This window comes from Diceros bicornis, unplaced genomic scaffold (assembly GCF_020826845.1).
Source record: "Diceros bicornis minor isolate mBicDic1 unplaced genomic scaffold, mDicBic1.mat.cur scaffold_200_ctg1, whole genome shotgun sequence".
NCBI classification, from domain to species: Eukaryota; Metazoa; Chordata; class Mammalia; order Perissodactyla; family Rhinocerotidae; genus Diceros; species Diceros bicornis.
Window position 1 is genome coordinate 598,467 of NW_026691091.1, and position 25,309 is coordinate 623,775.

The 25,309-nt window shown below is 37.0% G+C and overlaps 1 long non-coding RNA gene across 1 annotated transcript; it reads left to right on the forward strand.

The window, feature by feature from the left end:
- The first annotated feature begins 1,808 nt into the window (after positions 1-1,808).
- LOC131402642 (uncharacterized) lies at positions 1,809-21,631 on the forward strand. Its single transcript, XR_009218845.1, has 4 exons — positions 1,809-1,885; positions 11,087-11,150; positions 20,136-20,231; positions 21,469-21,631. It is a non-coding gene; the product is annotated as an uncharacterized LOC131402642 (long non-coding RNA).
- Positions 21,632-25,309: the final 3,678 nt, after the last annotated feature.

A 25,309-nucleotide genomic window follows, 5' to 3' on the forward strand; every position in this document is an offset into this window, starting at 1 on the left:
AGAGGCAAAGACACCAGGTTTTGTGAAAATGGACCAGAGTTTTTATACAGGCAGGTTTTCCTTAGGGTATGTAGACACGGTAGCAAGAGGTTGGGAAAGCTAGGGAGACCCTCACCAATAATCAAAGTAAAAAAAAGTTTACTGTAGGTATGTACTGCTCCACTCTTGGGTAGACAAGTTGTGAGATAGATGCATGTTTTGTGGAAAGCCAGAATTATCTTATGTTCAGTTCTCTTTCTGTGAGGCCCCAACATCCTAGGTCCTTTTTGTCCACTGAAATGTGTGAGCTGTTCTTGGCCCTGAGGGCAAATATCTCTCTGTTGGGATGGAGAATGGAAAAGGCAGGTGTCAAGTGCCCCAGCTGTCTATCATTTGTAAGAGAATCTGGGTAGACTGCTCCCTGCTCAACTCTTGATCAATGTATATGTTGACTCTGGCCGTAGAGACTTTCCAGAGACGCTAGATTACAATGAAGAACCATTTTGAGGGGCTATGGTTTCCTCTGCTCTGATTTCTTTTTTTGTGTGTGTGAGGAAGATTAGCCCTGAGCTAACATCTGTCGCCAATCCTCCTCTTTTGGCTGAGGAAGATTGGGCCTGGGCTAACATCGTGCCTGTCTTCCTCTACTTCACATGGGACGCTGCCACAGCATGGCTTGACAAGCGGTGCGTCGGTGCGCGCCTGGGATCCAAACCCGCAAACCCCGGGCGGCCGCAGCGGAGCGCGCGCACCTAACCACTACGCCACCAGGCCGGCTCCTGCTCTGATTTCTTGATCAATTCCTTCCTACTGCTTTCTGTCTTCCTGTAATTTCTCAAAGTTTCTGGTCTACTGGTGGGACCTTACCTTGGTTTTCAGTGTTATTATTCTGTCATTCTGAAGGTATATACATTATATTAATTATGTGTGTGTAGGGTGGCAGTTGGGAATATATATTGCCACTTGAGAGGGATCTTGAGATGAAGGCTAGGCTCGATGCACATATTCAGTTTGTCTTATTGAACCAAACATGATGACTAAATTAAAAACCCTATAATCAGGACCATAGCCCACTTAAGATATTGCCTTTATTAAAATGACTAAAGTTTTATTAAATAAGAACTGACCGTAATCTTTGCTTTCCGTAGTTACTTCTGAGAGTGTAAACTTCATCAAATATTTGAAATCCTTACACGGAAGCTGTGACTCCCGACCTGTTGGTTGGAGCCTACCTCCAAGTGCAAGCTTTGAGTTTATAAGAATGGGTACCTATAGCTGTCGAAAAGGCAGGAGGAAAATTAGATTCCAGGAGTAATAGACCCAAGACTCCTGGTTTATTCAACATGGGACTGGCTCGTTGCAGAACTGAGAAATACCTTTTTATCTCTCAAGTTTTAGGCTTATTTAACATTTCATATGGCTATTTTAGATTCCAAATATTATTATCTAGTATAAAAGAGTGCTTTATGTTTTTCTTAATTCTTAAGATGCACAGTAGTCATGAACAGTAATAAGTGTATCATTGAAGAATTATCGTTGGAGCATTGATAGGATTTAAATTCTGTATCTGTACGGTATAATATTAGGTTCTCATTTTAAGCTTTATATTTGAAAAGCCGGGTATAGCAGAATATTAATAGTAATGTAATAATCACAAGAGTTTCAACATGGTAAAAAAGTGCTAGTAGGCAAGTATGTATTTGGTTTTCAAACGGTATCTAATTGTTCTTATCAGTATCGAAAGATCCTGTTACTGCATGTGTCCTTATGTTTTATTTCGTTTCTTTTAGGTCTCTTTTATTCAAAACCTTGTATTTTGTGTAGAAAGAGTTTAACGTGTGCCTGATTTTGGTGTCTGGGAAAGAGGAAGCAAATATAATAATGGCAGCACAGAGCTACATTCGAGGTAATTTGTTTATTTCTAAGGGTTTTTTTTTTTAATTTAAATGTGTGGAATTTGAATATGAATAAAAATCAAAAGTATTAGATGGGAACTGTGGTTTCTATGTTAATTTCATCTCTTTTTTTTTTTTTCTATGTGATGCAGATGAAATTCACTTAAAATTAAACCAGAAGAGTCTGCTCTCAGTGCCGATAAACAGATGCAGGAAAGGAGCAGGGTGTCTTTCCCAGCCTCCCGTGGTGTTGGTACATGCATATCAGCCTCCAGTCCACGGCTTGGCCTTGCTGCTCAGCCAAGTCATTTTCTTTTTCCTCTTTACAATGACACTCTTTGAAAGATCAAGGAAATTAAAATTGCCAAACACCTATGTATATACATTGCATGTAAAATTCCCTTCCATGTTATAGAGCTGATTTTTGTCCTAATCAGAGATACTTATACTCTTCATATAAAACTTAACATTCATTGTTTTCTCTGAGAGGTGTGGTCACCATCTTGAGCTGTGGTTTAGGGGGTTTGAATAAACAAGAATAGTTGATAACTTATGTTAGTAGTTTGTGAATTTCCTTTACTCTTTAGGGTGAGGGAAATAGCTTTAATGACTGATTGCACCTTTCAGATGTTGTAAATTTTTGCCCAGGAGGTCATCTTTTAACTAAAAAGTGTAGCTCAATGAGTCCTATCCATTTCACACTAAAAGATTTAAGAATTTAAAGGTGATTAACTATAGGTCAGTTTACATCATTGAGACTTGAAGTAGAGAAACAGTTTAAGAAACACTGGTTAAGAGGAATCCACAGCTGTATATTTTTTTGGGTAGAAGAACTAATCACACAGAAAACTAAGCCAATATAAGATATAAACTAAGATATAGAAACTGGCTCCAGATCTCTAGCTGTGTATCATCTCCATGCCTCAGTTTCTTCATCTATAAAATGAAGATAATAATAGTTTCTACTTTATAAAGTTGTTATAATGATTGAGTTAATATATATGTAAAGCATTTGAATACCTGGCATAAGTGAGCACTAGAATACAAGTGTACTCACACATTTAAGAATATTTTAATAACAAAGATTGAAACAAAAAGGACTTCAGTTAACTCTGGGTTAACTAAAATACAAACATTTTTCTGTAAGTTTTATGATTCATATGAGGCATTTTTATAGTGCACAGCAGAATAGTAACAATCAGTGAAGAAGTCAGTGAAGTGGAGAAATAATTTGTGGGAAAGTTCAGTTCAGACATTAAACAAATTCTGGCAAATATTAAAAATAGGAAGATAATGTTATATTTCAGCCATAATCCAAATTAAGTTCTCAACATTTTCCAGATTATCAAATTACAAGAAAGAAAGTGGATTTGATTAGAAAAGGTGATTTTTAAAAATTTACCTTTCTAGCATTTATGATTTATCAGACCTTTTATCTGCGTTTTAATAACCGTTTGATACATGCCAATGTTATCCCACTGACATTATTTTCAGTATAAAATATTTGGAGTAGCATTTTTTCTGTTTATAAAAAGTGTAGTAAATTCAGAAAGAACCTTGGGTGAAAGATACCATCCTAGAAAGTGAAGGTGTTGGAAGGTTTCTAGTGAAAAAACAGGCTCCAACTTGTTTTCTTGTAACTAAGGTGCTAATCTTTAATTGAACCATTAAGGATTTTATTTCAAGGCTTGGAAGATCATTATATGATGTTCTTTGCTACCTTTTGCATGCAAAATTAATCTTAATTGTAGCAGGCCAATTCTATTCAAATGGATGGGTAATGAAGTTTGCCATTAGGTTTGGATGATGGGTTTTATACATTTAACATTGATCTTTTAATTTTCTATGGTATAACACTTTACAATTCTCCATAAGAATTCTAAACATTTTTTTCAAATGTGTCTGACCTCAGATCTCCACAAGCCTTCTTGGATGTGTCACCTCTGGTGCCAAAAGGGTCTATTTTGACACTGCAGGCGGACTTGGCACTGACGGACGCAGCGATAGCGGTAGTCGTGGGAGGCCAGTATCTTTCTGTGCTCAGGCCTGGGTAGTGGAATGTGGAGCTGCTGCTTAGCCTGTTGCTGCTGTAAGACATCCCAGAACTGTCTGTGCCTGGTTGGATCTGATCCTTACTGCTTAGTGCAATACCCTGTTATCTCCTTAAGCTGTCCTCCTCATTTCAGACAGCCTGAAGTAGTCTACAGTAACTCTTGCTGTAAGTACCCACACCACCCTTTTTGCCTTCTGGCTTTCTTTGCCGTTCTCCCTCTAGCTGTGTACTATACGGTCCTCCTTAGCAGGAGTCAGAGAAGAGACAGAGCACAATCTGACTGTTGCCTTGGTGCTCACTAGGGCCTTGGCCAAAGCGACTGGCTTGGTGAATGTTCCTTTCTTCCCTTATCACACTGGGCACATCCCTTCTAAGCTGCAACTTGATCAAAGAAGGTTACCACCCCTAGGCCCCCAAAAGGCACACATAGTATTCCGAAGTCAGAGCCTCCCTTTTCAGCATCCATTCTCAGTGGTCCTTTAATAATTGCAATCTGTGGCACTGTCCAGTTACAGAATATATTTTATTTAGGTCGGGCAGGGAACATTATTGCCTTTTATACGGGAAGAAACTAAGGTTTAGAAGGTTTAGCGATCTCCCCCCGACCCTGCCTTTAAATGATACACCCCAGTAAGTAGTAGAATCAGAACTGGATTCCAGGTGATTGGCCTCCAAGTCCAAAGTTGTTTCTGCTCTTTCACGTTGTATTTTCAAGTCTTAAAAAGTTTTTCTAAAGTTTGAAAGAACAGTAGGGTATATGCTCTTGGTGAAACTGTTATAAGTTTCAAGTATATCTTTGTTTAGTAATCAGTACAGCTTGATTCAGCTTAATGCTTTGATCAGACCCTTCCTGATCTGCCCTTTTCAGCCCCAGGTTTGCTGGTATCCCTTTTAGTCCAAGTTTTTGAATTATTTAGTATTTCTTAGATAAACCCTAGAATTTTTTTCTGAAAGGTGATCTCTTTACATTTATCTGAACCGCATTCTAGCAGCTGCCTCACCCTTTTCAGGGCTTTAGGAAAAGGATCCATTGCTCTAGGCTCACTATGATTTTCTTGAAATGTTTCCTAAGCAAGTGTTCCCTGCTTTCCTGGTTTTTCTGTTGACTTGACTTTCCTCAAGTGACATGCTCCTTTCAGTTTCTCCCAGGGTGTCTGGAACTGTGTCAGCTAATTCTCCTCTTTTCTCTTGTTCAGTCTCTAACAAATGCCTATGTATTTTAAAATCCTATATTATTTGATTTAATTACATTTTCCTCCATATATCTTTTTGGTACCTATTTATTGTAGCACTAATTCTTAACCCCCAGAATTACGTATCCAAGTAGTCTTCTCAGCTGCTCCAAGTTGAATTAAAGTATTTTAATCTTTATATTTCCCCTTCCTCATTTATGTGAGGATATTCCTACACCTTGGGACTACCTTTAAACCAAAATTCTTTGTTTTGGAGAAGAGATGAGTCATCTATAAGATGTGAATTGAACCTTCACCAAGACTAACTTTGAATTTTTTGGCTGTTGGGAAGAAAAAGGAAAATTGTACTTAATAACTTAGTAATGTGGATATCTGCCCAAATAGAAAGAAAAGTTTTTGAAACATTAACTCCTAAATAGAACTTTCTATTTAATAGCATAATTTCCTTTTTTACTTTGTTAAATCTAATATTTGCGGTACAAAGAAGACTGTAGAAGCAAAGAGAATTTAGAAATTTAGATCTGATTTTTCAGTTTTTTTTTTTTTCATGGTTTTATGTTCTATTCGCTTGGCTTTTCCAATAAAGAAAGCCATCACTAAAATATCAGATAAGTAACCATCATATCACCACTTTACTCAGTTTAAGATGTTTTTAGTGACCATTTTATTCCACACAGTGCTTGTTATTTAAAGTAACTACTTAATCTTCTTAAATCATTTTTGATGTTCCAGTCATTGAACTATGATAGAAGCAACTATCCCTCCGTTCTGCTTCATTTTATGTATTTTTGCTGTACTGAACAATTCATCAGCACCCATTAAAACTATAGTCCTGTCAAGTTCTTGCTGTTTCAGGGGATATGATTGGGTGGCTCAGGGAACTAAAGCATAGTGTTAATGAGCAGGAGGATGTGAATTTAGTTCTCATGCTTGTCAATGAATTTTTTGGATTCTGTGGTGGGTTGTCAATCACTGAGTCCAAACCCATCATCTTTTCTAGAAAAGCTTTGAAATATGCAACAAACCACTTTTATTACAAACTATCTCCCAAGCGAACATCACTTCATTTTAGCCCTGTTAAATGAATGTTGAGGTAACACTTTTCAAGACCAGATTGGTGAATGTTCTACTGGTAGTATTCACCTAATATTAATATATTCAATAACTAATTATAGAGTAATTTAATTTTCTGAGAATGTCTTGTGCTAGTAAAATATTTTTAACTCTTACAACAGTATGTATTATATTTGACAGTAAAATGTAAGATCACATTAGGAGTATGTTTGAGTTTCTAAATAGCTTGCTGTAGCCAGAGATTTAAATAACCAGTGGATAATAAAGTAACATATTTGTGAATTTCAGTTAAGTCCAATTATTTAACCAATTGCATTGGGAAAGAAAGTTAAAAGAGAAAGAGTTCCACATTTACTCTAGTCCAGGTACAGTGTTTGTTTTTTTTTGTAATGCTTTATTTAGAAGACAATTTCAAAATTCATCCTTTAGCTGTCTTGTTAAAGACAAAACCTTGAGTTAGCTACATCGTGTATCTCCTCCAGTGCAGTATTTCTTTTGGATATTTGCCTTTTGAATAATTTATTTATTCTCGCTTCTCAAAATACTACAAACAGTCTTCATAACACATGTACGTCACACTGTAAGTGGAGGTTTTCTGGTATTACTCAGTTAAATGCATGTAAATGTTTGTGCGTTGGGGACTATAAGGGAACTCCTAGGACATCAGGAACACATTCTTAAGCAAGAACACCAGTTGACGATGGATGTTTTTGCATGAACTGTCAGAATAGATGACCCCTAGGGGCTCTCCTAACCCTTAGGTTCCAGGAGTCTAGAATTCTTATGCAGGTACTATTTGGTTTCCATTTGGAGCATGCAAGGCTGAGTATGATTGGCCTACTTATTCTGGGTACGTGATAGAATTAGGAACCTGACTTAGGTTCTTTTCTGGTTACCTATTGTTGCCAATAAACTACCCCCAAATTAGAGGCATAAAACAACAACAATATTTTATTAGTATTAACTCTCATAGTTCTGAGGGTTGCTGGGCTAAGCTAGGTGGTTCCTGCTCAGGGTCTTTTATGCATTTTCCGTCAGTTGTGGGTGGGGTTGGAGTCAGCTTGATGGCTTCCTCACTCAGGTATCGGAATGTTGACTGGAACCTTGGCAGGAGCTGTCTGCCACAAGACTTATATGAAGTTTTTTCATATAGACTTCCTCACAACATGGTGGCTGGGTTCCAAGGTCCAGCGTCACAAAAGAGAGGGCCAGGTGGGGGCTGTATTGCCTTTTATGACCTAGCTTTAGAGGTCATGCAGTATAACTTCCACCACATTCTATTTGTTAGAGTCAGTAAGACCAGGCCATATTCTAGTGAGGGGAATAAGAGTCCACCTCTTGATGGGAAGACTGTCAAAGAATTTGCAGACATGTTTTAAACTGGCACATATTTTTCGCTTGGACTTTATTCCTTCAGGTTCTAGGCCTTGTCATTTCTCTGTTTTCTTTTTCCTACCTTCCTGTGGGTTCTTCAGCATTTTTTAGAATTGCGTATTGATTTATCTGTAATGATTTTGAAGGTATCTTTTTGTATAGCTTTTTAGCGATTGCTCTAGGTATTACATTATATATATAAACTGAGTGTACCGCGGTCATTATTTCACCCACTGGAGGCAAATATAGAAGTCTTACCTCCATTTATGTCTTGTTACGCTCCCCCATTTATATTATAGTTATCATAAATATTTTTCCCACATGCATTTAGAACCCACAGTGTTACAACTGTTGCTGTAATTGTCAAACATAATTTATAAAACTCAAGAGGAGAAGAAAAGCCTATCGTGTGTACCCATATTTTTGCTTACTATATTTTTTCTTCCTTTTTGATTGTTCCAAGGTTGATTGGTTGGTTGGTTGCTTGCAATCATTTTGTTTTGAGAATTTACTTTAGTCATACTTTTAGGGTAGATCTACTGGTGACAGATTTCTTATTTTTCTTTCATCTGGGAATGTCTTGTGTAAATAAATAAACAAATAGGATATATTTACTGGTATAAGATTCTGGGTTGACAGTTCTTCTGTTTCAATGCTTGAAAACACTTGCGCCACATCCTTTTAGCCTTCATGGTTTTTGGTAAGCAATTCATTGTCATTCCGTTGTTTTTCCCCTATAGGTAAAATGTTGTCCATGGCTACTTTAAAGATTTTTTCTTTGTCTTTAGTTTTCAAAAGTTTTGATGTGCCTAGCATGGATATATTTATTTTATTCTGATTGAGTTTCACTCGCTGCTTGAATCTGTAGCTTTTTGTTTCTTGCAAATTGGGAAGTTGTCTGCCATTATTTCAAGTACTTTTTTTTTTAGCTCTGCCCTTTTTCTTCTCTCCTTGAGGGAGTCCAATGACATGAATGTTAGATCTTTTGTTATAGCCCCAAAGGTCCCTGAAGCTCTCTTCGTTTTTTTTTTCTAGTCAATTTTTTTCTCTTTTGTTCTGATTGGATAATTTCTATTGTTTTATCTTCCAATTTGGTTATTGTTTCCCCTTTCTCCCCCATTCTGCCATTGATCCTGTCCACTGAGCTTTTAATTTTTATTATTGTAATTTTTCACTTGTAAAAACTTTGTTTACACTTTTCTGTTTCTTAGCTGAGGCTTTCTATCTTTTCACTTGTTTCAATCATATTTATAATTGCTCATTGAAGAATTTTTATTATGGCTGTTTTAAAATCTTTGTTAGATAATTTTAACATTGCTTTCGTCTCAGTGTTAGCATCTATTGATTGTCCTTTTTCATTCAGTTTGGCTGGGTCTGGTTCTAGACATGATCAGTGATTTTTGATTGAAATGTGGACATTTTGAGTATTATGTTGTAACACCCTGAATCTTATTTTAACTTTCTATTTTAGCTATATTTTTTTGGCACCACTCTGCCAGGGGAAGGGGGCAGGGTCATCACCTCATTACTACTGGGTAGGAATGTAAGTCTAGGTTTTTCTTTGATATCCAAGATGGAGACTCTTCATTGTTGCTGGGTCCAGTTGGGATGCCTAGTTCCCCAGTAGGCCTCCACTGATACCTCCTTGGCTAGGAAGGATAGGAGTGCCTCATTACTCATTCCCAGTTGGCCTCTACTTATGGAACAGGGAGAGGATATGGCCTCTTTGCAGCTGGGCATTAGTGAAAGTACTGACTCTCCATTGGACCTCCTCTGATGCCATCCCAGCAGGAAGGGTAGGTTCACCTCATTACTGGCAAGCAGGTGTGGAAGTCTAGGCTTTCCGTGTGTTCTCCACTGACGCTGAAGTGTGAGGGGGGAGACTTCTTAACACTCATTGGTAATGAAAGTCTTGGCTTCCTTCTTGGACTTCTCTGACACCACACGGCAGCTGAGAGGGTTGCAGGTTGGGTGCAGTTCCTTATTATAGACTCAATGTAGAAGTCTAGGTTCCCCACTAGCCTTTACAGGAGTGAGTGGGGGTAGGGCCACAGTTTTCTTTTCTTGAGTGGTTCTTCTCTAAATTTTAAACTGTCTAAATTTTGAGTGGTTGTTGTCTATTGTGTTTTGCTAGGCTATCCTTTTCCTGGTCCTTTAGCTAGAGAGAGCAGGCTTTTGTTGGGGCTTTTTTTAATACACCTACTGGCATTTCCTGGTTTTTGGCTTCTTTAGCTCTAAGTCTGGTATATTGGAGGCAAAAAGGAAACTCAGGGAACTTACCAAGTGTTGTTCCTAGAATCCTAAGGCTCCTAGCCAGTCTGCCTTTCCATCTTTCTGAGGCTTTTTATTTTTGTTATGTGATGTCCAGGGTTTTTTGTTGTACTTAGTGAGAGAAATAGGGAAACTTATGTCTACTCCACTTCCCCATCCATGTATTTTAAAAGGTTTCCCACCTATTTACTATCCTGTATTAAAAGTAATGCATACTTGAGAACATTTCATGTAAACAACCCATTGAAAATGTAGATAATGATGATTCGAATAGCTTAGAACAGTGGTTCTCAAATTTAAAGTGCATTTAACCCCCTGGGGGGCTTTTTAACACTGATTGTTGGGCCCCACTCCTGGAGAGGAGTGAGAATTGGCATTTCTAACAAGTTCCCAGATAATGCTACTGCTCTGGGGACCACACTTTGATAATCACTCCTTTAGAGAAATGCTGAAATGATGACTGATCATTAATTTTAAATGATATTAATAGCATATGCATTTGCTTTTAATAAAAACAGAAAAAATGCAATAAGTAAAATAAACTGGATATTAGATCTAAAATATTTAAATGTTATTTATAAGATGACAGTCATATTTTTAATGAAATTTGTCTTCCCATTTTCCAGCACTATTGTATGTGGCATTTGAGAGGGCAAAGGAGTACGTATTTTATTATAAACAGAACAATATAGCAAAAAATGAGAGGTATGATGATCAGTTGTTTTGTGAGCATAAAGTAATGCCTATTTTATTGGACTCTAAGCAAAGAGTATTTGAATGGGTATATTAAACCCCACTCCGTGGTAAGTGTATGATGTGCAAGAACTTTTTTTAAGGCTCAGAGTTGATATCAGAAAAGCTCTTTTACATTGATCTGAGCTAATGATGCGCAACCTTGTTATTACTGTGCACATATTATAATATACCTTCCTCTAAAGTTCATCTTTTTTTTTCTTGAGTTAGTGAATATAAATGATACTGGAATTAAAACTACTCCCATCAATAGTATGACCATTTGCCTAGATCAAGGTGAACTTAGAAATATTTTTCCCAGAAGATCACTAACTATAAAAAAGAGAAATTAAAATAGTGAAATGTCAGACTGCGATCTCTTAGACATTATTCTTCCTACAGAAGTTGTTCTAAGTTTTAATAAAGAAACTTACTTGTGAATATTCATCAGATAATGGTTCTTATTTTGTAGCCAGATATATTAGAGTTATAAAGTATTTCCTTTTCTCTTTTAGCTCTGTTGGCTTAGCAAAAGCAGCTCTAGAAGCAATTAATGGATTCAACCTCTTTGGCAACCAGGTAAAAAAAACAGCAATAGTAACAATAAACTGTGATTGTTTATTTGAATTATGTTTTTAATTAATTTGGCCATTCATTAACCAAGTTGTTCCTTATGATCAGAGAATGTCTGAAATTTATGTGGCAGACCATGGTTGAACAGACTTTCCTTTGAATATGATTTGCCGGTTAAATTTTAGTTTTCTAACTAAAAAACATTGCTTAATTAGAAAAAAAAAAAAATCTCTTCATAAAGAATTCTCATTGTCTTTGTTCCCTAGCTTTTTCCTCAGGTCTCTTGTTGAGCTTTCACAGTTTTAAATATTCCTAGCCTTATATATCATATATTTTCCATATTAGTTCTCATGTTGGTTTCAACTTAATGTAAATCTTATGTAGAGGGGAATTTGTGTAATATGTGCAGCCAAAGAATTGGAAATTTTAATCCTAGCTTAACCCTCAACTGGCTGTAATTATATGTCTAAATCTCATTTTCTTCGGGATAAAAGAGAAATCCTAAGGGTTGCCTTAAATTTTCTTAAAACAAGATCTTTAACAAGTTTCTGCACCCAATCAAGTGACCGTGGATTGAGTTGTCAATGAAAGGGAATAAAATGTAGGAATACAGGTTATTACTCTGGATCAAGAACTAGGCTAATTGTCTTTAGCAATTTTTGTAAAGATTCTTAAGATGGGAGGGCAAAGGCGGTTTCCAGCTGATATTATAATTAACCTTAAGTTATTAAAATGCTTGGTGGTCTAGTGGTTAAGATTCAGCACTCTCGTTGCTGTGGTCTGAGTTCGTTTCCTGGTCAGGGAACCTCACCACCCATCTGTTGGTTGTTATACTGTGGCAGCCATGTGTTGCTGTGATGCTGAAAGCTATGCCACTGGTATGTCAAATACCAGCAGGGTCACCCGTGGTGGACAGGTTTCAGGGAAGCTTCCAGACCAAGGCAGACTAGGAAGAAGGACATGACCACACATTTCTGAAAAAATTGGCCATGAAAACCCTATGAATAGCATTGGAGCATTATCTGATACAGCACCAGAAGGTGAGAGGATGGAGCAAAAAGACCAGGCGGGGTTCTGCTCTTTGGTACACAGGGTCACTAGGGGTCGGAACGGACTTGATGGCACTAAAAACAACAACCAATTAAAATGCCGAGTCAGTAAAAATACATTTTAGAAAGTTATGCAGATATGCAAAAGGTAACATGGTTTTTGTTATGGCAATTGTAATACTATGTACCCGAAGTCTTGAATTTAAGAAAGTTTTAAGTTGAAGTGTTATAGTACAACTGCCTCTCTTTCACTCCCTACATCCACAAACTCACTTCTGTTCTCACTCTAACTTCCTCTTGGAGGATGGACTCTGCTTACATCCAGGACATGAAGAATGAAGAATGAACATAGACATGAACGGATTGGGAAGAGGGGAGCAGCACCTTATTTTGGGTGCCCAAGACTAAATCGCCCACTTCCCACACTCTTCCTCCTCTCTCAAGACCTCTGGCTGGAGAAATGGAGAGATCAGAGCTCATGGGGGTTTGAGGGGTGTGAGCCTATCGAAATCATGATTATTAATATTATGCCTCTCCTGGAGATTCTTGGTGCCTCTGGCACTGATCTCTTGGCTTATGTCAACATTTCTTTCTCACTGGAAGAGTCAACATACTCATGGAAGTCCCACATGTATCCTTCAGTACTTCTCATTTCCTTTTCACCCTTGCCTCACTCTCAGTACATTCATTTAAATTAGTGTGTACGTGTGTATGTATGAATTTGTGTGTGTATATGTGTGTGTGTATGTCTGTGTTTGTGTTTGTGTATGTATATAGGTATATTAGATAGATAGGTAGGTGGGAAGGAAGGAAGGAGTATGGCATAAAGGTATAAAGGCATAAACATGGCATAAAGGTATGGCATTGTAGCATTATTTACGATGGCCAAGATATGGAAACAACCTAAGTGTCCATCGATGGATGAATGGATAAAGAAAATGTGGTAAATATATATACAATCATGTGGCGCATTGCGATGTTTTGGTCAACAATGGACTGCATATATGATGGTGGTCCCATAAGATTAGTACCATGTAGCATAGGTGTGTAGTAGGCTATACAATCTAGGTTTGTGTAAGTACACTCTGTGATAGTCACACAATGATGAACAGCATACAGTGTGCCTAAAAGCACATTTCTCAGAACATATCCCCATCATCAAGTGATGCATGACTATACAATGGAACATTATTTAGCTATGAAAAAGAATGAAATCTTGACATTTGTGACAACATAGATGAACCTTGAGGGCGTTATGCTAAGTGAAATAAGTCAGACAGAGAAAGACAAATAGCATATGATCTCACTTATATGTGGAATCTAAAACAACAAAACACCAAGCACATATATACAGAGAACAGATTGGTGGATGCCAGAGGTCGGGGGTGGAGGGTGGGTAAAATAGGAGAAGGGGGTCAAAAGGCACAAACTTCCAGTTATAACATAAGTCATGGGGATGTAATGTGTATCATGGTGACTATAGTTAATAATACTGTATTGCATATTCGAAAATTGCTAAGAGTAGATCTTAAAAGTTCTCTTCACAAGAAAGAAAATTTTTGTAACTATGTACGGTGATGGATGTTAACTAGACTTATTGTGGTGATCATATTGCAGTATATACAAATATTGAGTCATTATGTTGTACACCTGAATCTAATATAATGTTATACGTCAATTATACCTCAATTAAAAAAAAAAGAATGGCATTGTATTTGGAGTCAGGAGACTCACTGTACGCTCTGTACTCCCACTAGTGAGTTCTGTGACATTGGCTAGTTGTTTACCTGTCTCGGCTTCCTCAACTAAAAAAATAGAGATAATGATACTAGGACCTAACTCAGAAGGTTTTCATGCAAATAAAAAGCTTAGTATAGTGCTTGGCAAAGATTAAACCCTCAATAAATATTATCTCTTGTTATTGTTAATGAAGTACTGGTAATGTTAAAGAACGGAAATGAAGAGATTGGACTGAAAAGCTTCTAGAGAGTATTTCAAGGAGACTTAGAGGAGTCATGGACTAAATCAATAGTGTTACAGCAGCAGTCTGGAAAGATACAGGTCTTGCTCTTCTGCCTTCCATGGCATACCAAGTAGTGTGCTGAATGGAGTTTTGTGTCTAGGTTGGACATTATAAGGTATTGGTCAGCTCTTTTTTGCAATCGTGCCATCTCCTTTGATGTCCCTGAGTCTTAGTGTATGTTGCTTATGTGTCTGGTATATATACTACATATATGCCTCCACCTACATAGAAGCCCACACGTATACATGCTACCTTTCCTAACTACCCATGTTTCAGGGCTCTGTCTTCAGCCTACTTTTCCCAGGAAGCTTTCATAGATCTCTTAGCCATAACTCTAAAAGCACTGAATTGCTCTACTATACTTTCTGATTCTGAGTTATAAATATACTGCTAGAATTGTTCCTCAGCCATAATGTCTCAGTCTTGGCTGCACAGTGGAATTATTTGCAATACTGATTGCTGGGCTCTACCCCTGGAGATTCTGATTTAATTGGTCTAGGGGGAGACCTTGGCCTTGAGATGTTTCCAACTGCCCAGGAATTGTAATGTTCAGCCAAGGATGAGAACGACTGCTCTAAGCAGAGTTAATATTGACCTTGGTTAGCTCATGTCCATTCCCAGCAGAGCTGTGTGCCAAATGTTTGCCGAGTTGACTATTCGTTGAGTATTTTGGATGGAAATATAGACAAATAATGTCTTATTCCTTTAGCCACATAGATGTCACATGTTGCAAGTGGAGCTCTCCATGTTCCTTTTTTTTGGATAATATCAAACAGTATCCTAGTTTTACCAATTCCCTTTCATTTTTGTTTCTGATGTGGAGAATTACAGAAACCTGACTTTGTTAATGTTAAAATTCCCACCTCTACAGCAAAGTTAAAAATATACCTGCTAAATAGTAGCACATTTAAGAGTGCATATGATCTTTTCAGTGTTTAATCATTTTATCATATTGCTCCATGTCCTTCAATGGGCTGTGGTCTAATTAGAAGTCAGTGGCTGGGAAAAGAACTGATGTAACAAAGAAATGTTTTTATTCAAATGAAAACCTATAGAAACCTCCTCAAGATTTGAGGGATTTCAGATCAGATGAATATTCTCAGCTATTTCCAAAAACTGTTGATGTAGTGTTTTAGAAGACCTGATCATGTGTCTTTAACTAAATTAATTTAGAGCTTTGAAAAAGTACACCTATTGATCGCAACTCAGACAATCTTAGATCTTTGGAGCTGGAAGGGCCCTTCTCTCAAAATGAGTGGTCACAGAGTTGAGGTGGCTTTTCACTGGTCATGCAACAAAGAGGCAGAACAGGAATTAAACCAAAGCCACTTGGTAATGAATCTGGAATATCAACTATTAGTACAGGAAATCTTAAATCTTGAATGCTTTCTACCTTTAGAGGTGAGAACTGTGCATTTGCTTTTGAAAACTTTTAAGCCATTTTCTTCTTTTTTAAAAAATTTAATTTTTTTATTGAGGTGTAATCAACATATTAGTTTCAGGTGTACAACATAGTGATTCAGTATTTGTATATATTATGAAATGATCACCATAATAAGTCTAGTTAACATCCAAACCCACACGTAGTTACAAATTTATTTTTCTTGTGGTGAGAACTTTTAAGATCAACTCTCCTAGCAACTTTCAAATATGCGGTACAGTATTGTTAACTGTAGTCACCATGCTGTATATCACGTCCCCATGAGTTATTTATTTTATAACTGGAAGTTTTTACCTTTTGACCACATTATTTTCTTCTTAATTGTTGAACTTCTGAATGAGACATCCACTTGGCAAACAGCGTGAAAGGCTTGCCTTTTGCCCTTTTTGTGCTTCAGTGTATGAGATAAGATAAATGTTAATTTTTATTTTTATGGAAAATTGTTGGGTGGAATAAGCTTTTAGCTTTGATAATGGTTATTATGTGTTCTTACACTTCCTTTCTTCTTTTTTTTAAAATGTCAGACTTGTCTTATTATTCAAGGAAAAAACCTTATCATTTAAATCTTCCCTGTGAAAGCAAGTTATTTTTCTTTGGCAGAAAATATCTAAGAAGAAAATGTGATAAAATGGCCTAATGTCTTTAGTGATAAGTTTATAATAAAGGCTAATTTGGAGCATTTAGAAACATACTCATCAATATGAGAATCACATATTTCATCATACTTTCAAATATGTTCTCTATAAATATAGTGACATATATAATATTTAAGTGATATTTGACACTATTTAAATAATAATTTTTAAATAAATTATAATTCACACTCAGCAAATGTCATAGACATGCTAAGCAACAGTTTTGTGGTTCCTGGGTCTGAGTCTCAGCTCTCCCCTTTCTGAAACCCTAAGAATTACTACTCAGGTTCACCTCGCTCTGTAGTTGGAAAGTTCTTTTAACGCATGTGAGTAGAATCTTCTGTAGAAAAGAGAAGCATGGCTTGTGAGAGGGGCTGCTGGAAGCTACTGTTGGGCCAGTAAGTAAAAGTTGACTATTTACATGCCCATTGCCACCACAGCCATGATGCAGAGGGGTAATTCCCATCAGTAAATATCCTTTCTGTAAGAATCCTGCTCTCCAGGCTCTGCCACGGAGCTCAAGAACAGCTTAATGCTGAACTAGGGAAGAAAGTCTCCTGATGGTAGTTCTGTGGTATGATTTTGCATTCAGAAGAACAGAAATCATGTGTAGTAGATACACTGAGTGGGTTCATCTTGTTTTATGCTTTGATGCTATGTGGCAGCAAGCCTATTAGCTCAGGTTCAGAGAAGTGATTGATGGGGTAAAGAAAGGCCCAGACAATCCTTCAAATCATTTCCCTTTGAATTGAGACTAAAGAGATCAGCAGTGTCTTATGGTCATAGATGTCACCCTTGGCTTTAGGTACCATCTCAAAAGTGTTTGTTGCAGTCATGGAGTCTGAGGTAGATGGTTCAGTGCAGCTCTTCCCCACCATTGGAACTCAAGTCCCCATGACAGTGGTTAGGTTGAATCATCTTCTAGTGTATTTACTAGAAAGTAGTCATAGAAACTCAGTTTGGGAATACAGTTTGAGCTATCAGTCTTAAAATATGCTCTGTAGATGGAGTCAGGATATGATGGTAGAGTTGTGATAATTTCAGGAAATGGAAGATGAAAATAAAATATACAGTGTTAATCAGATACTTTGGAGTGACATATACATATAAAACATCCTTTCATATTCCTGGTTTTGATTGGAGAAATCACAATACTGACAAATGAGCTGAGGCCAGAATCTAAAAGGTAATGACTAGAGAAATTGCTCATGTTATGCAGAGCATTCAAAGCAATGCAGACATATCAAACTTCCTTTGAAATTTGCAGGCATAAAATTAATGTGTCTGATGATTTAAAGTTGGTGATAATTAATTCCATAAGTAGGGTCTCCTTGATGACTTTCTTAAAAATTTGCTTCTGAAGAGGAATAGGTGCCCATGGTCTTAGGTGAATTTTATGGTGAATTTTATCTTCCTGTGAATCTTGGCCCTATGCCTAAGCATGGTATATTTTTTAAGAGGACAGCCACACAATATAGTTAACTAGCATTTGCTCTCACTGTTAAAATCCAGTAATATTATGAAATTATTTTTCCCTTTGTGCATATTTCTTAGAGGCTGGCAGAGGAAGAAACCTGAACAAATACTTTGATGAATTTAGATAAATAAACCATTTATTCGTGGCCAGAAAATAGAAATTGGCTTGTTTATATTAATCAGATAATGGCAAGAATTGCCAAATTTGCTATTTCACTTCATTATTTATAAATTACACTAGTTAGATTTTATCTTTTAAAAATTCAGTTCAAGGCAGACTGATTTGGCATGCAATTAACTTTATTAATTATGAGCCTAAAGATAAATTATAAGTCCTGTTATTTTGTGTATTCACAGGCTCCCAACATCTCATACCTATTCATTTCTCTGCTGTTTGTTCTAACTACCCTGCCTGCTCCCCTTCCCACAAAAATTCAGATCCTAGCTTTGGTCCTTGCCTTCTCCATGAAGTATCCCAGGTTCCCTATTTTGTTTTTTTTATGTTACCTTTAGAGATTTATTATCATTATTATTCTCTCATCTAAGCCACTCACTTGGTACATAGGCCCATATCTTGGTACATCGTCATGTATTGCCTGCCATGTGCAGTCTTTTTGTTTTGTTTAATATTCATCTGGTTAGGACTGAATATCACCTGGGTCAGCTCCTTGAGAGCAGAGGTCAAGTTCTATCTTGTTTTCCTCAAAGCAGAGAACACATCACTCTGACAGTGGCAGATACCGCATGAAGCTTTGTTGAATTCAATTTTGTCAGTGGATATGAAAACTAGGGAATTTCAAATAATAGAAAGGACAGTTTAGTGTTAATCTGGTTGTAGAATGACAGCCTCACTCATTTCTTCTTCATTTATTAATTTACTCGTCAGAGTTAAAACAGATTTAAGAAATGATATTATGAATGAGAAATCATTCTATTTTTTTTTTTTGGTGAGGAAGATCAGCCCTGTGCTAACATCTGCCAATCCTCCTCTTTTTTTGCTGAGGAAGACTGGCCCTGGGTTAACATCTGTGCCCGTCTTCCTCCACTTTATATGGGACGCCGCCACAACATGGCTTGCCAAGCGGTGTGTTGGTGCGCGCCCAGGATCCGAACCGACGAACCCCATGCTGCCGCAGCGGAGCGTGCGCGCTTAACCACTTCCACCACCGGGCCGGCCTGAGAAATCGTTCTATTTTATGAGCTAATACTCATGTATGTACGTGGGTTAACAGGAAAAATGTACATATAGTGAGTCTGATATTTGGAGGTAGGGCCTAGTACCACTAGACATTGAGTTTCAGTCTAGGTGATTGATTTGAGGTATTTTAGTTTCAGAGTGAATGCGTCTTTGAAGTTGGTGAGAATTAGAATGATAGTTCTCTTCTTCCCTTCCCCATGTGTTTTTCTGAGTATTCTCTTATAATGGAAGCTGTATTTGTATTCCAGTTTCATTCTCTGTGTTTTCAAAATGTTTAGCTCCCCAGTAAAAGAACAAAGCTATGTTTACTTATGGCTATGCTCATAAATACGGAAAGCACTAATGGCTAAATATTAAATTTTTTTTAACTTGGTTAGCAGACCAATTGACATTTTTTGTTACACCTGTCTTTTTGTTCAAGTTTTTTGGCTCTTACTTGAAAGATATTTTTTATTGTGGGAAATTGTATAACTTAGTGGTTAAGGTGTGGGCTTCTGTGTTAGAGACTTGATTTTGAACCCGTGCTCTATTAAACTAAGATTTAGCATCTTTTTCAGTAAAATGGGGATAATAATCCTCTATATATGGGGATTAAATGAGATAATCCATGTGAAGCATAAAGCACAGTGCCTGACACACAGTGAATATTAGCTTTTATTTGCATTTTTATTATTTGAGATTCTCCTGTCTCTATATTTTAATCAAGTAGTTTTTATATCTATAATTCTAGATTGTATCTAAATTTGCTTAGTTTGATCATATAATCAACATTCTTTATTAGGACTGTACAATTCAGATTTTGTGAACTCAAATTGGTTCTTGTTTTATTCCTTGTCAAAAATGTGAGTAAACTATTTGTATTTTTATTAACATGAATATCCTTAATTGATTAGGTATCTTACAATCAATACATTTTGATTTATAAGAAGACTGAGGAGAAATAGGGAAATGTAAAAATAACATTTTTTATGATTATAAAATGAATGTTTATTGCAAGAAATTTGGGAAGTGCTGAAAGTATAAAAAAAGAAAATTAAAATCTTCTGTAATGCCACTCTCAATGCAACCAGTGTTAGTGTTTTTGTGAAATTTCTTACAGTCAAAATGCCCAATGTTCTACAAGTCGTTTTTTCTTAATTTAGGAAATGTTTTTCTCTTTCTTGTTCCAGGGCTGTTCTTGGTCGGTTATATTTGTGGATCTCGATGCTCACAATCGCAATAGGCAAACTTTGTGCTCACTCTTACCCAGAGAATCAAGATCTCATGTGAGATATTTTTATAATAAATTAATAAGAGCTATCGTTTATGATTGTTATGTAATTTTGTTTACTTTTCTAAGAATGTGTTCCAGAATGTTAGAGGTTGCCAGCAGAGAAGAGAAGAGAGAATAGACGTTGCCTCTCACTTGCCTGGTCTGTGGAGGTCTTGTTCAGGAAGTGAGCAGAGCTGTGGACACAGCTGCTTTGTCTTTCGAGTCTTTTGTAGAACAGGAGAAAAGTAGACCTTTTATTTTTTCAGGAGGGAGTAGCAACATTATACCAAAATGAATTTTTTTGTCACAGAATATTAGAAAAATATTTTTCATAATTTATATTCCTTTTGAATAAAATTATTTTTCATGCTTCTTTTCTCTCATTCGAGTCACAATTTTTTTTGGCTGATAAACTTTTATATGCCTATAGTACGCAATTGCGGATTTTTATAGGGGTTATTTATGGCTCTATTCTTAGAAAACACTCAAAATGGAATAATTTAATTATTTAAAAATAACTGTTTTATAGAAGTAATGCAGGATTATGATCAAAGAAAAACAAAACCCACAAATAAGCAAGTAATAATAATATAATATCCACTCGTTATTCCACCACTCAGTTATAATCTTAGGGTGACAACATTTGTGTTTATATGTTTTTATATATTTTTATATACATATATACTTTTCATTTTATAATACTGGGAGAATATTGTTCATAATATTTGATAATCTGGTTCTATGAATGGACATGTTTCCAGATCAATAAATGTTTCTACAATATAAACTTTAATGGCTGCTAATTTACTTATCTAATTGTTGGACATTTAGATTGTTTTGTGTTTTTCACTGATACCAAAAAATTGTTATGAGAAACTAAGTTTTAATGATTAGTTATTGGTGTTAAATTTTTACACACTGCCTTAATTAATATCTTAAAGTTTGAGTCCAGTGTTGAACCTTGAAAATACTCCTTATTGGTGAATAAAGTTTTATCTCCTCTGTAAGCTTCGCTAAACCATACCATATAAGCGTCTGTGTGTCCCTTGTAGCACAGCAATCTCACTGTCAGTTAAAGACTTTTATTGACTTATTTATTGACTTATTTCTTATTTACTTACCTTTTATTATCTATTCCTTATTTATTGACTTATTTTTATCGGCTTTTCATCTCCATGATTCTCCTTGGGCTGTGTTGATCATATCACTGCAGGCACTTACAGTCCCTTCTTTTTTTTTATTGCTGCCAGAACACAGATGCTGCCCTGCTCCCCTGCATCACTTATCCTGCATTTGCCCTGGATGATGAAGTTCTGTTTAGCCAGACACTTGATAAAGTGGTTAGAAAATTAAAAGGAAAATATGGATTTAAACGTTTCTTGAGAGATGGATATAGAACATCACTGGAAGATCCCAACATACGCTGCTACAAACCAGCTGAAATGAAGGTATCAAAAACTATTCCATATCAGGGCATAACAGAGTGGTCAAAAGCACCGATTGAGGAGTCAGACTTCTTGGGTTTGACTTCTGGCTCTGCTACTTACTAGCTGTCTGGCCTTGGGCATGTTAATTAACCTCTCTGTGTTAATATTCTTCATTGGTAATATAATAGTACCTACTATTATTGGTCCTATTATTGAGGTTCTTGTGAGGATTAAATGAGTTAGTATATATAAAAATGCTTAGATCGGTGCTTCGCACATCGTAAGCACTTGATAAGTGTTAGCTCTTACCACCAGTGAAGCCCATTTGCTCATATGGAGCCATATTGATTCATCGGGTGAATAATTCTTCTTTCACACTTTCAGAACTCTGCCTGCCTGTTTCATACCATTTGTCTCATGTAATAGAAAATATCTATTTGTGATCCAATTTTCAATCTGTTAAGCAAATGCTCTTTTTTTTTTTGTTTCACTTAGACACTTCCCTTTGAAATATAGTCCTCTAAATAATTAGTTTTAAAATATTTTCTATTTCAAATATACATATGTACCACTATATCTAGATTTATACTAGGTGTTTTTAAGCTGTCCAGAAAACTATAACACCCCCCAAAAAGGTAAGCGTGCCTCCACATTGCTGAATACAATTAGTGGGGTAGATTGAAAATTACTTTTGTAAGCATTGTCATAATTTTGACTCATTCACTGAAGATAGGGAAAATCCCATGAATCTGTATATAAAAAATGTCCAGGCAGCATGGTACCTTGTAATTTGTTTGACAATTAAATACTCTTTTAAAATTTAGTATACATTTAGTTTTGCAGAACAGCGAGACACACTATTTATCATTTTATTTAATTTCACAACTGACTATCATTTGGGAGCATTAGGAGCCATTGTATTGTGTACATCTTTGAAACCTTACAGCAGTCTGTTAGATTAAGCCAAAAGATCCGTTTATCTCTTAAACACCTTGAGATGTTTCTTTTCTATTTAATACCTTTCCTGTGCTGATTTACAGCACTTACATTTGAACTGGACCCCCTGTAACTACCACCCTGCATACTTTCAAGTTTGGATCAGTCCAGCAGGCTCTCTCTATTTCCCACCTATTGCTGAGCACCACTGAGAAAGGCCACAGCAGTGTGGATAGATGCCACCCCGGATTTAGGACATCCATCTTGGTTCAGTTCTCATCATTGCTTTCACTGCTTGTTAGTTCTGCTATGTGACCCTGCCAGGGACTCCTCTTATAAGCTTCTCAAAATTTTTTCCATTTGTACTCAAGTTCCCAGACTTGACTTCTCACTTTCTACTTGTTAGCCTTACATTTCTGTTTGGCCTCCTCCACTGCATCTATCCTTCATCCATACTTACCTCCATCTCTCTTGTCTCCCAGAAGTTGCTGTCTGTTCTTCATTCTAAGGCTAACCCTCCATATGTACACCTCATCCTGTTCTCTTTTAGTTCCTAGGATTCTTGGTGTATCATTTGTCTTCTTCCCTGATAGATAGGTGTCTGTTTTTATCTCTTTCTTTTTGTCTCCTCATCTTCCCTACTTCTTCCTTCCCGCTGTTTTGCTTCCCCAACTCAAATCAGCTTCTTTTTCTTCACATAAACACAATGAAGTTCATCATTAAAAAAACAAGCAAAAACTCTCCCTCACCACTCACCCCTGTCTGCCTCCCATCGCCTCTCTCTTTGTGGCTACACTTCTGAAAAGCATGGTCCATTCTAGGTGTAGTACCTCGTTTGCCTCTACTCACTCCTTCACCTTATAACCCTGCTCCTCTTCCCAGTACTTCCGGTAGCTGTGCTGGCTTCAGTCAGTTTAGGTCACTGGGTCATAGTGGATGCTTTTCTGGCCTTATTTCACTTATTTCCTTGGCATTTGGGTGTCTTAACTGAGTTCTCTTACTTGGAACGTTTTCTGTGACCCCATTCTCTTCCTGACTCTGCTTACTTCTCTCACTGTCTTTGTTAGTCTCCTCTGCAGGTTCCTCTTCTTCCACCTCTTAAATATTACTCTTCTCCTGGGTTCCATCCTTACTCTTCTGCTATTCATGCAATCATAGCTATCACTGTTAACTTTAGTGTCTCTGTCCCTAACTCATACTTCTCCCCAGGAGTGCCCTACCATGTATCCACCTGCCTTCTGGACGTCCTCCCTTGGATGCCCTGCAGTCTGCTTATGTGCGTCTCCCGCTCTTCTGCCCAGGTCGCAAACCTGAGAGTCATCCTAGGCACTTCATTCTCACTCACCCCTCGTTGTCACTCACCAAGGCTGACAGATTTAACCTTCCTCTCTATTAACTCCTTGGTTTAGGCTAGTGGTTCATAACAAAGAACAGTTTTGCTCTCCCGGGGGCCTTTGACAATATCTGCAGACATTTTTTCATTGTCACCACTTGGTGGGTGCTACTGGCATCTGGAGGTAGAGGCCAGGGATTCTACCAACATCCTGCAATGCACAGGATAGCCCCTACAACCAAGAATTATTTTGCCCAAAATGTCAATAAATGCTGAAGTGGAAAAACCTTGGTTTAGGCTATCGTCTTTTCTCTTTGGATTATTCCCAGCAGCCTTCCAATTGGTCTCATTTCTTGCCCTAAAACTCTCTTCAACACTGCCTGCTGTCCATCTAGCAAGTAAATCTAATGAATAAATCTGATCCTGCTCAGTATTCAACAGTGGTTCTGTGTCGCCTCCAGATCAAAGTCTTAGTCTCTTAGCATGACCTGCCAGGCTCTTCTTGATCTGGCTGGCCTGGCCCACCTGTTGGGCTTCAGCTTTCACTATTTCTTCCTTGCTTGTTCCAGAAATACTGAATTGGTGGTAGTTTCTTTAAGAAACTTTGTGCTTCCATGCATCTGTAGTTTATACTTTTGTTTCTCTGTGTGGAGTTCCCTTAGCTCATCTCCCTGGAGAAATCCATCAAGCATTAGCTGAAGCATCTCTTTTCCTATACACCCTTCCCTGACCCCCTAGGCAGACTTGGGTCTTTCATTCCCTGTGTTTCTGGTATATCACGTATGTAGATTTCATCGGGTGCTACAGTTGTTCGTTTACGTGCCTGCCTCTCCCCTAGGCTGTGAGCTCTTGAGGGCAGCTTCTCTGTCTTTTTGTCTTCACAGCCCTCTGTCTAGTTGGTGCCAGGCATTGCTGAGTACTTAGCAAATGCTTATTGAATGAATGACTACTGTGTGTGATGGATTAAATGAATGAGCGTTTGAATAATAAGAGTTCTGAGAAAAATTTTTAAAAAAGAACAATGAAACTACTTATAAATCAGTCCAATTTTGTTATTACTATAAATGAATCTTTTATGTACATCCTAACTATAATTATTCTAATTAATATAATTTTCTAATTAATTTAGTGAAATTTTTAATATTTTATTTTTGTTTTAGCTATTTGATGGCATTGAGTGTGAATTTCCCATATTTTTCCTTTACATGATGATTGATGGTAAGTGAGCTTTCCTCCTGAAATTTAAGCTATAGGATATAAGTGGTTTAAAGAAGAGAAAAATGAAATATGACTCCTTTCAGCTAGCAAAATAGACTGCACACAGTGATGTTAACTGCTCTGCATTTTTGTACGCTACTCTTCTGCTTTCTGAGTGAATATTAAATCATTTTCTGT